The following is a 15,255-nucleotide window of genomic DNA, read 5'->3' as shown; positions in this document are numbered from 1 at the left end:
TATATAATAAATGTATCATTCTGACTGCAGATCTTTCTTTAGTTCTGGCATAACCCCTGCTTTTAATCTGCCTTTAACTTTCCTAATTAACTTTCCATATTTATCATCCTTCTTTCTTGTATTGCTTATGTTTTCTGTAGCAAGTTGAACTGTCATTCCTTGTTAGTTGATATAACCCAGGAATAGGCAACCTGGTACCTTTCAGAAGCTTTGGATTGTAGTTCCCAGAATCCCTCAACTATTGGCTGTGCTGACTGGGTCTGATGGGAACTGTAGTCCAAAAACAACTGGAGGGCATCAGGTTGCCTACTCCTGAATATCCTATCATATTATTTACCCATACTGTTGAAAATACCTATAACTGCCTACAAAATATCGCATGAGTATAATGTTTGTAAAAGTGCAGTACTTGATTGGCATACTACTATAACAAATTATTGTTATTATTGTAGTTGTTTTATAGTTGCAGGTGTGTTCTAGTTGCAGGTGGAAACAACAGTAATTAAGCAGATGCCTTGGTTATTTCCCCCCCTAAAAATAACATCCATTCAAGTTAATAGTGGCATTTTGAGGGCATCTGAAGCATTTTTGTTGAATGGCCTGTGTTTAGTGTATGTACTACTTCTGAAGTGTCTAGTGTAATGGATAAGAACTAGATTGATCAATGTATCAATCGGCTCTGAAGAATGTGTTCTTCATGGACTTTGCAGTCCCACATATGGGATTTGCAGCTGTTCAAAACAGCATTTAGGAAACTTGTAGAGCTCAGAAGAGCCTGTGGTCCCTGCCCTGGGAAACCTTGTGCACCTGCATGGCTCGTAGGCAGGGTCAAGGCTCTCTTTTCAGTTTCTTTTCAACTGCCACTTGAACAGCACAATAGGAAAGTCTTTAGACCCTCAGAAATACTTCTCAGATTAAAAATATTTTTAATCTCAGATTTCAGCTGGTTTCATCTCTCTGTCTATTATTTCATCATCAAAACAGTGAAGGAGGGAAAAAGGTGGAGTGAGTCAGACATTTTTAGCTTGTGAATATTCCCCACGAGATTTTTACCTCAGTTTCCATCTGCTTTTACCTCCTTTCATTGCTGGGCTTCTTAATATCAGTCTGCCCGTGCTGCTTGGGTCTTCTCAGACAACCATGCTAAGACTGGGCTTCAGGCTAAGTGCCTTTTGGGATATGAACATTAATCACCTTCAAGCTGATGGCTCTGCTGAACTGATGCCTCCATCTGCCCTGTGCTACTGTAATAGCCTATGAAGGTATGGCCCCAGGGCATCCATACAACCTAGGCAGTAGTACAAAACTCCCTTGGGCATGCTTCCGCACCATCAAATGTCTCCTTGATCCACCTGCCCTGGTTGCTGTACTGCTCTTGACCATGGTTCATTCACCTCTTGACCTATGCCTCTGTACATGGTGTTGTTTGATACTGAAGGCCTCCACCCAGCCTATGCCTTCGAGTTCTTTGCACAGGAAGTTTCAGCCAAAGTCTCAGTATCCAGTACTCAGCTCTGTGTACTGACAGCTTTGGCAAACCATGCTACGTAGCACATATGACTAGGAAGCACTCACAATACAGACACACTATTGTCTTGGTACATATTGTGTCTGTGTTTATAACCTTGGTATCTTGATCAGGAGTTGGCAGACATCCGGCATGTGCAATCTATTTTGTTTTTACCAGAACCACAAGATCCACCAAATGGATTCTGGTGCAATACACTTTAAAAATTCTGAGCCCAGGAATCTGTTTTGAACAAGAGCTCTGAACCAAGCTCACAGTCCTTCCACACAAAAATCCACTCCTAGTTCCCCAAGTTTTCTTCATTTCAAAAGAATAATTTAGGATGGAGGAGAGTCATTTTGTTGTTGCTATTGTTAAACAAATGGGAATCAGGAATACTTGCTTATCTGCCACAAATCACCTGGAGATTTACCGGTAGATCCAGATCTACCTTTTCCACCCTGATCTAGATAATCTTGGTTCTGATACCATACACACAATCTATGAACTTGTTTGTGCTACATCTGGCCTGTAGTCTGGCTACCTAACCAATTTTACTGCATGGTGGTCCATATGGACAGTCTTAGTACCTGGCTGATGTCACAGTACCTAACATATATGGCAAGGATGCTTTAACACTAAAAACATTTCCAAGTCTGTATCTAGTTGATATCTCTGTTGCTGCTGGGCTCTTGATGCCCATTTAAGTTATGGATGCTTGCCACCTATGATGCACCTTGCCATCTGTTTTCTTACACCAGTTGATGCCCTCATGCAGATGGCTTCATTTTTTATCTGCATTGGTTCCAGTTTTTGGTACATTCTGTCCTTGTCTATGACTTCAATCATGATCTTGTACTCTTGGCATATCTACTCTAGTGGTACTTTAAATTCTGTGTTTAGCTCCAAATTCTTAAGGATGTATAGATTTAATATTTCTGTTTTCTCAACACCTCAGGAGTTTGAGGAATGTGTATATGTCACATACGATCTGGGGGCTGTACCTTTTATCTTGACACCCTATCCCCGATTCTCTCAGGGCTGGAGCTACATGCTGCCTACAAGAGGCAGACTCTATGCCAGCCTTCCCCAATATGGTGCCCTCCAGATATTTTGGACTACAATGTCCATCAGTCCCAGCCAGCATGGCAAATGGCCAGGGATGACCATCTGCTTGGGGTATGCCCTGCTTGTTTCCTTGTATAGATGAACTTGTGTAACTGCCTTATTGGTGCCAGTCCATATGGTGTATGTTGGTGAGTCATTTACTAGAGTGGAACTGGAAGCAAAGTGTTTAATTGCAGCCTCTGTTACCTTGACTTCCATTATCTTCTTTTGGTGGTAATTTTCAACAGGGAATTATTCAGCTCTTGTTCATAGCATCACCTATGGTTGTTTTGGCTGGAGAACGTCTCAAGACTTGCACCTGATGAAACATTCATTCTTTCATTATGATAGTGTTTCCCCTCCTACTCCCAATAGGCTGGGACAAACCTCACACTTATACACTGACAGGACAGGCAGCTCTAGTTCTTAGCTATATCAGTGCTGTCATGGAGCAGCTGCCTGCTTCACTGCTGCATTCACCCCTTCACTACTGCATTCCAAACCATTTTAGTTCATTAATTTTGTGATATCTTCTTGAATCTCTGAGGGCACTCTGCAGGAGTATCCACTTGGGAGAATTGGCCATGACTGCTACATTTTCATGACTTCCTTTCCTGTATGTGCTTCTCTTAGAGACTTCCTAAGATCCATGTCCAAAGTCCTCTGTGCTACCACCCCCTTTTTCTGTTGATGTACCTTTTGTAACTTCAGTCAAGCTACAGACTATCTTTCATCTTCACTTTGTTGTATGCATCTTACAGTTTTGCATCTCTGCGTCCGCCTATTGTGGATTGTTAGTGACCCATGTACCTGCCAAATCTTCAAGGCAGAATGAGATACATATGCATATACGTATATGAATTAGCTTGGCTACCAAATAAGAAAAACAGTTTGCTTTCACCTGTCTGTAATCAAGAACCACATGTCTGCTTTCTAATCCCTACTGGTGTTGGGTGGTTATCCTTTTGGGTTCAGATACCAGCAGTCTCCTTTCGTATCCAGTGTTCTCAAGATTTGAAGTCCCTTCATTGCTTTGATTTATGAAAGTCCTCTCCTTTAGGTCTTCCTGGAACATCCTATGTTTATTGATCCCTGCTAGGTCATTCTTTAGGATCACGTCAGCACCCAAAGGCCTACTTGTAGACCTTGCTTGCTGGGTATCTCTAGTTAAATTGCTGTGCTACCTACCACTTGACAATCACACCAACTCTGGTCTTTCTGGAGCTTCACTCTGGCACTGATTTATCCTCTACAATCGCTCATTAAAAGGCTGTATTTGCGTCACTTGTATGTCAGTAGCATAATCTCCCCCTGTGGGCCTGTACAATTTTTTATCATGTACATGGGACACAAAATGGTAGTCTTATGGCTACAGTGTCTGTCACAGAAACTTTGGATGATATGCCTACTCCCACCCCTAAGTGATCAGTTTGCTACTTTCCCATATATGTGACTGCACCGAGAGCATGAAAAAGACAGATTGTTTACCTGTAACTGTAGTCCTTCATATGGTCATTTGTGCAGTCATACAATCCATCCCCTGCCACAGGCCTAGCTTATCACTTACCCTTATGGAGGTCTCAAGAAAGCTCGCTCTATCTATCTATCTATCTATCTATCTATCTATCTATCACATTTCTATACCGCCTAATAGCCGAGCTCTCCGGACAGTCCACAACAATTAAAACCATGAAATACAGCACACAGATACATAATATATATATTTTTTTAAGTTTAAAACAACGGTATAAAACCAAAGTAAAAACCATCAGCAGTGTAAAGATTTACAGCGTCTTCTAATGTTCAGCCTCTCACCAGTGCTTGGAAGCATCACCATCATTGAGATTACTTGTTTGGTAGAGGACTTCTGGTTGATGCTCTTATTTCCATCTTGTTACCATCACTATTTTAAGGGTCTGCAGCCACATCGCTTTCTAGCTTTCTATACAGAATGGGCTAGTAAGAGTTAAGCTGAAAATGGAAAGGAAGTAGAAATGCATGTGTGGTTGCTGAGAAACCATGCAAGCCTCCCATAATGCTTTCTCTTATTAGTCCTGGAAGCATTATGGGATGCTTGACTGGTTGCTCAGCAACCTCATATGTTGGTTCGTCTTCCTTTCCCTTTCCAGTTTAACTTTTACTAGCCTGGCTGGCATGACGCTGGGTGGGAAGTTACACAGTTGCCCCTACCATACTCAGATTTGAAGTGGCAGTGATACTGGGAATGGGAGCATCACCACCACGACTTCTAAGGCAACTAGGAGCCTTCTGTAGGCTGAATTCCTAGTTGCCATTGGTGGCTAAGAAATGAGGTTATGAAAAGGGTAGGAATGCTTTTATGACTATGTATTGTGGGAGTCAGATCTCAGTCTGTATCCTAGACCAGTTAAATATTTTATCAAGAATGTAAGAGGAAAGAGGATTCAATAAATTGTGATCTTCTTTTGGCAGCCATGATGGAAAATTAGAGTTATATCTATTTAAGCATCTATTTAGTTGCTTCTCAAGTAGAATCAGACAATCATGGTGTTTATACGATTGCAGTTAGGAGAGCCTGGTTATGTAAAGCTTTGATTACACAGACAGTCAAAGTAGGATAGCCTTTTCATCTCCTAAAAGGAGCAGCTACAAAGAAAGTAAGACCTTCCATACAATTGTACAGCTCCCACAATCTCTGCTGCTGACTGAGTCTTATAGGAGTCATAGGCCCAAACTTCTGGAGGGCAGGTTTCCTATCCCTGATCTACATCATTCCTGACATGTCAGGACCTGTAGGATTCCTGGGGAAAAACAATTCGTACTATCTGTTGCTTCTTGCCCCTACACCTTGGCTCTTTTAAAACAAATTGTGATGTCACCTGAATGGAATAAAGATAATTTAACCACAATTTATTATAGTATACACATACACCATTTGTTCCATATAAAAATGTACATAGTCTGTAGGTTTGTCTTTAAGTTCTGAGATGCTGATCTGATCTGTTGGAAAAAAAGTGTCTTTTAACATGTCAAATGCTGGAATCCAAACTTCATTCAAATGCCAGATGCATTTCAACTTCTCCTCTTGCTTTCACAGAATCACAGAATAGTAGGGTTGGAAGGGGCCTATAAGACCGTCGAGTCCAACCCCCTGCTCAATGCAGGTATCTAAGTCAAAGCATCTCTGACAGATGGCTGTCCAGCTTCATCTTGAATGCCTCCAGTGTGGGAGAGCCCACCGCCTCCCTACATAATTGGTTCCATTGTCATATTGCTCTAACAGTCAGGAAGTTTTTCCTGATGTTCAGCCGGAATCTGCTTTGTTTCAAAAGAATATTTGCACAGTTGTCCTTTCTAAATCAGGGCATAAATCTGATCACTTAGTGTTTCACTTTAAATCAGAAAATAAAATGCATTATTTACCAACATGTATATTCCTACCTTCACTAAAACCCATTGACTCAGACCTTTGAAAAGGAGAAACTGAAGCTGAGGCATACTGTTTAAACTTGTCATAGGAACAGAGTAATGTTTTGCTTTGTTGGTGTTGGGATGCATTAGGAGGTGCCAATATTTTAGGGTGATAGCATAAACATGATAGGTACAGTTATATTCTATTGGTATTGGTCCCCCCCTTTTTTTTTTCTTTAGGGTGTATATCTATCCATAGTCTGTCTAAGAAATATTTGAGGTTATCTAGTATCTCTTCTGTCCCCCAATAGAATATTAGCTTATCCTAATACTTGAAATTATCGCAGGTTTTATAGACTATGTTCAGTTGTTCATGGAAAAATATCCTGCATATTGTTCAGATGGGAAATTCCCTGACAGTAGTTGTATATTAGGAATTAATTGCATCCGTTCAGGAGCATCAGTGTTTATCTTCTTAAAAAGTCTGTTATCAGTACTCTGTGTTTAAGCATGACAACATCCATGAAGGGGACTCTTTGTCAAAACTAATATGAAGAGGAATAATACAGAGAACACATTTTTTAAAAAATCTTGTCAGGGATATTCTGGCTATTTCCCTAGTTCATAAAAACATAATCCAAGTAACATTTGTAGAAAATAGTATGGGACCTGTAAGGGTTATTCTGTTTCAAATTCGATCATAATTTACCAGTTCAGGGGCAAATCAATATCCCATGGTAGCTACTAGTACATGAACCCCCCTCCCAAATGAATTGAAAATAATTTCTTTTGAATGTTTCAGCCAGAAAGCATAGAAAACAATAGAAGGAGCTACCATTCCAGTTAGAACATCACTAAACCATTGTTTAGCACTACATGAATGAGCCCGCTGAAGCTACAAGCTTGAGCAGTCTGCTTTTCTCCCCTGGTCCATATCAGAGGAAGAGATTGGAAGCATCCTGTTTTAAACTAACTGCAGTTTGTTGTTACATCCAAACCTGGAACTGTGATTAATTTAAACTGTGGTTTATTCGAACAAGCCAAGATCAGAAACTAGTTTAATCTTGGCTTGTTTCAATAAACTATAATTTAAATCAACCATTGTTTGGCCTCATCAGGCAAAATGTTCATTTTTCTTTACGCTATTACAACACATATCTTAACTCTTCTTCGTGATCTCTGTGCATCATACATATGGGCTCTGCACCTGCGCGGAGCCTTGATTCGGGAAGCTTCTATAGCAGAGGAAGTTTTGGCTCCCCCCGTTCCAGTGCACATGTCCCTGGTGCGTTCTTGCTTATTCCCTCAGTTCTCTTTTGACCACCATTGCGTGTACCTTGTAGGGAAAGCTCTCTTGTCATTTTGCTTTTTAAAGCATTCTTTTTGTCAAAAGCTGAAGTTTTTTCCTTCTTTTCTTTCTTCTGTCAAGTATTTCTGTCTGTCTCCTTGTTATTTAATTTTTCTTTTGTTTTAGCGACTTTCATGATTGCCCTCATGGATGTATGGCCCTCAGGGCCCCCTTTCAAAAGTGCACTCGCTGCAGGGCAAAACTGCCACCATCAGATGGGCACTCTCTCTGCCTGTTCTGCCTTGGTGAAGGGCATGTTGTTGAGGCTTGCAGCCTTCTCAAAGCAAGGGTGAAGAAATAGATCAGCTAAAAGCTGCACTTTGGAAAAGGGTGCTGGAATCAGTACAGGAGCCAAAAGATATGGCAAACCCACCAATCTTGCCCTCACACAACCCACCTGCCACGCAAGAGCCTTTTCCAGTGTTGGGTTCATCATCCCCTCGTCCTCCCCCAAATACACAAGATCCCCGTACTCTAGGCTGATCTTTGACTCTTACACTGGCAAAAAGACTAACAACAAAGGCGGAAGTCTCTAAGCAGGCTAGTCTGTCTTCACACTCAAAAAAACAGAAGCAAAAAAGAAGCAAAAGACTTCTCCAACCAAATTCTCAGAATGGTGCAGGCTTTGGGCCTAGAAACTCAGCAAGCGGCTTCCACTGTCAAAGACCCTGTGTTTGACTCCATAAATGCAGAGTCTTTCAGACCTGTGGCCATTCCTCTACTCCCTGCTTTAGAAAAAACCATTAAACAATCATAGAAATCCCGCTCCACTGTGCCATCGATACCTAAGCGTCTGGAGGGTATGTACTGCTTGCAAGAGGCCAATAGCGAGTACCTCTTCAAACATCAAGCCCCAAATTCAATGGTTGTCGAAGCTGCACAGGGCAGGGCCCACAGGGCACATTCTTCTCCAACTGACAAGGAGAACAGATGCCTGGACTTACTCAGGAGGAGGCTATATTTCTCCACAGCAATGGGCCTTAAAATATCAAATTACAGGTGGCAATGTCAAGGTACCAGCTACTGCTGTGGGACAAAGTGGGCCTTCTTCTTGAGCATCTTCCTGATGACAAGAAGGAGCTGGGTTGTCTCCTCCAGTCAGAGGCTCTGAAGCTGTCCAGGCAGCAAATAAATAGATTGTGCCACCAAGTTGATTGCGACTCAGTGGTGCCATTTGAATCCATAGCCTGATGACACCATGCCTGGTTGAGGTTATCTGGTCTTGCACAGGAAACCAGAAACCATATCAAAGACTCAATGGGCAAGGCTGTTCAACACAAAAAGTGATAATGTGCTCCACTCAGTACAGAAGGCCCATACCATGGTGTATGGGTTTTACGTCACAGCAACTTCCCAGGCAGTGGCACTGGTTTCAGCCATCTGCCACTCGGTACCAACCTCATCAGCAAGCTACAGTACAACAACATCAGCAACAGTCACAGGCAGGTCAGTTGGGGAAATCATTTCCTACTTCAAAATTCTGCAATTATCACAGGAAATCCAACATCAGAAGTAAGTAGCACCTTTGACTCACCTCCTGCCATCCTTCCTCACCTTGTGGCCCAAACGCCCATTTTTGGAGTATGCCATCCAGGGTGGCACAGCATCACAATGGACTCCTGGGTCCTTGCAATATTCCAGAGGGCCTACCAGTGCAAGTTCAATACCCCCCCTCCTCTAGGTACCGTGCTGGTGACCAGGGGTGTTGCTAGGTACTTAAAAGATCCAGGGCACAGGCCCATAACACAAAGTTGCGCAAGCACACATCTGTGTGTGTGTGTGTGTGGTGTGTGCACATGTGGTATGCTTGCGTGTGTGTATAGATTTACATACATACATAAGAAGTGTACACTGACCTCCCACCCCACTTCAACTCAGACCCAGATTCAGTGTTTTGGAAAACATCCCGCTTCTGCTTGGGCCAATTTGTAGTCGTTCCACTTCAGCTCAGCACCAAACGTGAGTCAAGATTTGGAAAAATGAGTCTTTATGCTTCCTGTTGACTACCATGGGAAATGAGAAAAAAACTAACTTTTTTTCTCTTGGTCAGAACTGGATGCTAATTTCAGGCATAGTAGCCCCCTAGAAGGGGATTACACCTGCCCAATGTCAGAAAAATAGGTGCAGGATTTATATTTTGATTTTCTTTTAAAGGGAGAACTGCCAATAACATTTTAATTCCTTGGAAGAATTGGATAAAAATTTCAGGATTCATTGCCCCATCAGAGGATGTCATGTCTGTCAAATTTCAGAATGATAACCACAAGGGTTTTTGTGCAAGGGTAGCCTTGACATTTTGAGGTCTCCAAAAGAGGACATACTTATCTCCCTATGTTCCTTGTGGACAATTGTTCTGAAAATTACAGACAGCCTAGAGTTGTCCCTAAGTAAGAAACCAGCAAAGTTTCAGAAGGATAGGTGCAGCAATTCATGTGGGAGGGGAGTTCTCCAATTTGGGGGTGGGAGGGGTTTGCTTTCCCTTCCCTTCACCACTTCCCCAATAGTTTTTGGGTAAGTTTGTATGAAACTGCACAGGTCATTAGAGGTGTCCCCCAGGCAAGAAACCTGCAAAATTCCTGAAGGATATACATGCATGCAAATTTAGAATTACTAGGATTTATTTACATTTCACCAATGTTAGCAGCAGGGGAACATGGGTGGGAAGGTGCTATTGCACTCATGTCCTGCTTGTGGGTTTTCCTGTGGGCATCTGGTTGGCCACTGAGTGAACAGAACGCTGGACTAGATGGACCTTGGTCTGATGCAGCATGGTTCTTAATGTTCTTAAATATAGAGTGCCTCTGAGCATATGCAGAATGATTTTCTTACATTCTCCCCCTACCAATTATATTCCCCTCCATGCAACCATCCCTCCTCATCCTACCATCCTCCAGCAACTCTTCATAAAAACAGATGTCTTGTTTCGTGCAGCTCTCCTCTACTTCTTCCTCATACACAAGCTCTCATTGTCTCTTCCTCTCCATAATTTCATTTGTGCCAAGACTTCACCAGGATTTAGCCAATGAATCTGTTTTCAAAACTAGGGCTAAATTATGGAGAAACTCTGAGTATGTACTAAGTGCCTTTCCCTCACCACTAAAGCTAGAGTTTTTGCAAAAACACACACACGCACAAATGACAAAACTTGCATAAGACTGAGCTGAAAGGGTAGTCAGTTCATTAGACAGAATTGGGTAGGCACTGTATTAAACTTGCAGTACCATGCTCACAAGTCCGGACTTATTTCTGAGTAAACATGCCGAACATCAAGGTGCAAACCTCCCTGCAAAAGTAACTTGTACTAGAATCCTATGCACACTTTCCTGAGGGTAAGCCTCATTAAACATGATGGGGCTTCTGAGTAGGCATACATAGGATTGTATAAATTAGCAGTGTTTATCCCCCCTCCACTTAAAAAACAAACCAAAAACTCCTATTTTTATTAAAGCTTTCTGTTCATAGGAACACAGGAAGCTGCCTTATACTGAGTCAGACCCTGGGTCCATCTAGCCCAGTATTGTCAACACTGACTGACAGCAGTGGTCTTCCAAGGTTTCAGGCCAGATTCTTTCTTAGCCCTACCTGGAGATGCTGGGGTTTGAAGCTGGGACCTTCTGCATGCCAAGCATGTGCTCTACCACTGAGCTACAGCCCTTCCTACTGCTAGATAATGGCAACTGACAAACAAAACAGCCCCAGATTTGTTTCTCTGCAACTATGTGAACCCACTTTTCTCAAAGACTTCAGTGAGAAGGAGAAAAACCAACCCTCTTGTCTGTTCGTATAAAGTCAAATACAGTTCAGAACTTCTCTTGCACACCAAAGAGAATTCTCTTTTAAGAATTCCCCAAGATATGCTCTGGGTGAAATAAAGAAGAGAAAGAAAGAACAGGATAGGGAAAGGAAGAAGAAAAGAAGAATGGTGATTGGAAATGCGTGGGGGTGGGGATAGAGAGAATTCCCTAAGCCAAGTGGCTCCTTTCAGAGAGGTAATACTTCAGAGGAATCTAGGAGGCTGTGGAGGGTTTGTAAGGATTGCACATACTTAAATTAACTTTATAAGGTGAGGTGGCTGAGGGCTTTTTCTAGCTTTTTTAAAATTGTAGAACCTATTTAAAAGCCTCCGTTATTTAAAAGCCTCCTTGATCATGACGCCACATAGTCCTAACCCTCCTTTTGAAATAATTTTGAGTCTTACAGCTATTTAGGAGAAATTAAAGTGGAAGGAGAAAAAAGTTTGTGGAGGCTGATTGGATCCTTTGCTGTACTGAAGCTACTAAACTTCTGCAGAAGCAAAAGGTTCCAGTTCGGGGCAGTAAAATCAGATGCTGTGTGAAATACCAGTATTTCACATGGAGCTCTTTCTTCCCTTCCTTCTCCGTCTTCAAAATGTTATTGCAAGCAAGCTCCCAACAGTGGGCATGTAAGTGCAGAAATGTAGGGGGAGAGAGGTTTTTTCCACCTAAAAAAAACCCCTACACCAGAGATTAGGGCTAGTGACCTCTTAATAGTCACCTTAAACACTTTCTGATTAGGATCTCTAATCTCCTTGACAGTGGCTTGACAGTTTTTTTACTTTTTGTTTTAGTCTTTGAGAAAAGGAAACTTTATGCATGGCTAGCACAAAAGGCACTGGACCTAACTGCCTGAAATTGAGCAGGTTTAATCAGCTCCATGGGGGTTACCAGGTCTCCAAATGTCATGTATTTACCATACAAACTATATGGTGTATAACATAACAAACTAAAAACGTTATGGCCATTTCTGTTTTCCAATGCAAGTGAATGGGAAAATGTAAAAAAATGACAATTAGGACAGCTCAAAAGATCTGGGGCACAGCTCAAAAAAGATCCGGGGCTCATGCCCAGGTGCCCACCCCAACAAGGCCCCTGCTGGTGACTGTGCCATCCCCGGTCCTCCATGCTGAAATTCATACCCTCCTTGACAAAAGGGCAATCAAGCCAGGCCCTTGAACTCAACTTCAGGTCAGGTTTTACTCAAGGTACTTCACAGTACCAAAAAAGGATGGATGGCTTCAGCTGATCATGGACCTTCAACAGCTGAACCTGTTCATCCCGCCCAGGACATTCCATATGGTTTCTCTGGCATCTATCCTGCCTCTCCTTGAGGAGATTGGTTCACCTCTGTCAACCTCAAGGACACCTACTTTCACATTGTCATAGACAAATCACAGCAACGCTACCTCTGCTTTGCCATCGGTACCTACACCTACCAGTTCTGGGTGCTACCCTTTGGTCTCTCCACTGCCCCAAGGGTATTCACTTAGTGCATGGCGGTGATCTGCTCCCACTTGCAACTGCAAGGTGTAGAGTTCTACCTGTACATAGATGACTGCCTGTTGGTGGAGTCAACGAAAGATCAGCTCCTTTGGTCAGTAGAGGTGACCTACAATCTTCAAGAGCTTGGCTTTCATATCAGTGCAGAGAAATCACACCTTGTACCGACACAGTGAATCCAATTCATTGGGGCATTGTTGGACTTGCAGCTGGGCTGCACCTTCTTACCTGACACCAGGGTAAAAGCACTGACTTCCATGGAAGCAGAAATGCAAACTGCAGCTCTGCCATGGCGCTTGGGGTCCAACATCTCCTAGGTTTCATGGCTGCGATGACAGCTATCGTTTGCTACATTTGGTTTCGAATAAGACAACTCCAGAACTGGCTCATACGCAACTTTGATACTGATTGGGACACATGTCAACCTAGACTTTGTCTGCCCTGGACATCAGAGACTCTCTTCAATGGTGGTCCGTACCAAACAATCTAACTTAGAACATGCCGTTCTTTCAGCCCTCTCCATCCGGGGTTTTGACTACAGGTGTGTTGCTTTTGGGATGGGGGGCTCACTGTCAGTACCTCACAGTCCATGGATGATGGGCGGCCATTGAAGCCACACAGCACATCAACCTTCTGGAGCTAAGGGCAGTGGACAAAGTGCTTCATGCATTCGAACTGGACCTGGTGGGCAGACTGGTCCAGGTCACTTCAGACAATATGATAGTATTTGAACAAGCAGGGAGATACCAGATCTCTCCTGTTGCTCAACCTTACAGTCTTCAACTTGTGCATAGCCTGTCGAATTGGACTTGTGGAGATACATGTGGCTGGTGTCGACAGTGTCCCAGCCACCAATCAGCTCAGCTGGACCATACTGACCTCCCATGAGTAGAGGTTGGATAGAACAGTTCTGAACAACCTCTTCCGGCTGTGGGGAATGCCTGCAATTGATATGTTTCCCACACAGAAGAATGCAGTTTGCACAATATTCTGCAGCAGAGCAGGCCAAAGCCTGGAATCGATGGGCGATGCTTTTGTATTTCAGTGGACAGGGGTGTTGTTCTACCTGTTCCTCCCTTTCCGCTGATAATCAGGCTCCTAGCGAAGATTGCTGCAGATAGCACCACGTGCATCATCATGACACCATAGTGGCCACGCCAGCCTTGGTTCACCCCATTACTCAAAATGGAAAAGCATTGGTACCGACAGCTCCCTTCGTATCAGTCTCTCCTCATGAGACAGAAAGGCCAAATCTGACACCTAGACAGATGCTACTTTGCCTCTAGCAGTAATCCAGATGATCCTTGATGCAGCCTGTAAACCATCTTTGCAGCATTCCTACTCAAGGAAATGGCCTGCTTTGTCTGCTTTTGCTCGTGAGCAGGGTTTTCACCCATGTCAATGCTCTTTGCACCAAATTCTCCATTTTCTCCTATCTCTTTTTGAGAAAGGACACAAACTGTTGTCTCTCAGAGTTTACCTCTCCACTGTTTCTGCATTGTACCCTCCTGTTGAGGGATTTTCCATGTTCTCACATCTGACAATGAAAAGATTCTTGAAAGGGATCAGGAATCTAGCACCACCAGTCCGCTCTACAGTACCAATATGAAGTCTTTCTATGATGCTTAAGGCACTTTCATCAAAGCCTTTTGAGCTGCTAGCCTCCTCTCATGGAAGGTAGCATTACATCTGCATGCCGTGCCAGTGATCTCTGTGTGCTCAGAGTAGACTAACCTTATCTCATCTTTCACTGAGATAAAGTGGTGCTCAGACCTGACCCTGCCTTTTTACTTAAAGTTGTGTCTGCGTTTCATTTAGATCAGGACATTGTTTTGCCTTCTTTCTTTGCTTCTCCATCTACACCTCTAGAGTCGACCTTACACATGCTCAGCATTTGTTGTGCCCTGGCCTTTTATAAGTCAAGGACTGAACACTTTTGGTTGTCACCCCGCCTCTTTGTTTGCTACGGTGTCAAACACAAAGGCCAGCCTCTCTCTACTTAGCATTTCACATTGTGGGCTGTTAAGACTTGTCGAGCTGTCGTATGAGCTGGCTCTGCTCGAACTGTCTGCCCCAGTCTGAGCTCAGTCTACTTGTGCAGTAGCGACATTGGTCACATTCCTCAGCAGGGTTGCCATCCCTGAACTGTGCCACGCTGCAGCCTGGTCAACACATTGACCAGGTAAAACCTTGGTAAAACATTGCAGCCTGGACGTTTGGGCTAGAGGTGACGGTACTTTTGGTCATACCGTCCTCTCTACTGTATTGTAGTGGGACACCGATTCACCTCCACTGTAAGTTAGCCTGCTACTCACCACATGTGTGATGCATAGAAACCATGAAGAAGAAAGGTTGCTATCTGTAACTGTAGTTCTTCGAGTGATCATCTGTGCGTTCACACAACCCACCCACCGTCCCCTCTTCGGTGTCATACTTGAGTTCGATGTTGGGTACTGAAGGTATGCCTTTGCATTTTCTCTCTGTTATGAGGCTGCTATGTCTGTCTCAAGGAACTGAGGGAATAAGCGGGAACCTGCCAGGGACATGAGCATTGGGACGGTGGGGGAAGGGTTCCTGCCAAAATTTCCTCAGCTATAGAAGCTTCC

At 43.3% G+C, this 15,255-nt stretch overlaps 1 protein-coding gene across 9 annotated transcripts in view; it reads left to right on the top strand.

The window, feature by feature from the left end:
• POU2F1 (POU class 2 homeobox 1) overlaps window positions 1–15,255 on the top strand; it is a 138,071-nt gene that overhangs the window by 79,984 nt on the left and 42,832 nt on the right. The window lies entirely within an intron of this gene.

Source organism: Heloderma suspectum, chromosome 3 (genome assembly GCF_057233095.1).
Source record: "Heloderma suspectum isolate Gila_16-S chromosome 3, 16-S_ref, whole genome shotgun sequence".
NCBI lineage: Eukaryota > Metazoa > Chordata > Lepidosauria > Squamata > Helodermatidae > Heloderma > Heloderma suspectum.
Note: the sequence above shows the minus strand (reverse complement) of the source record. Positions and strands in the feature narration are given on the sequence as shown.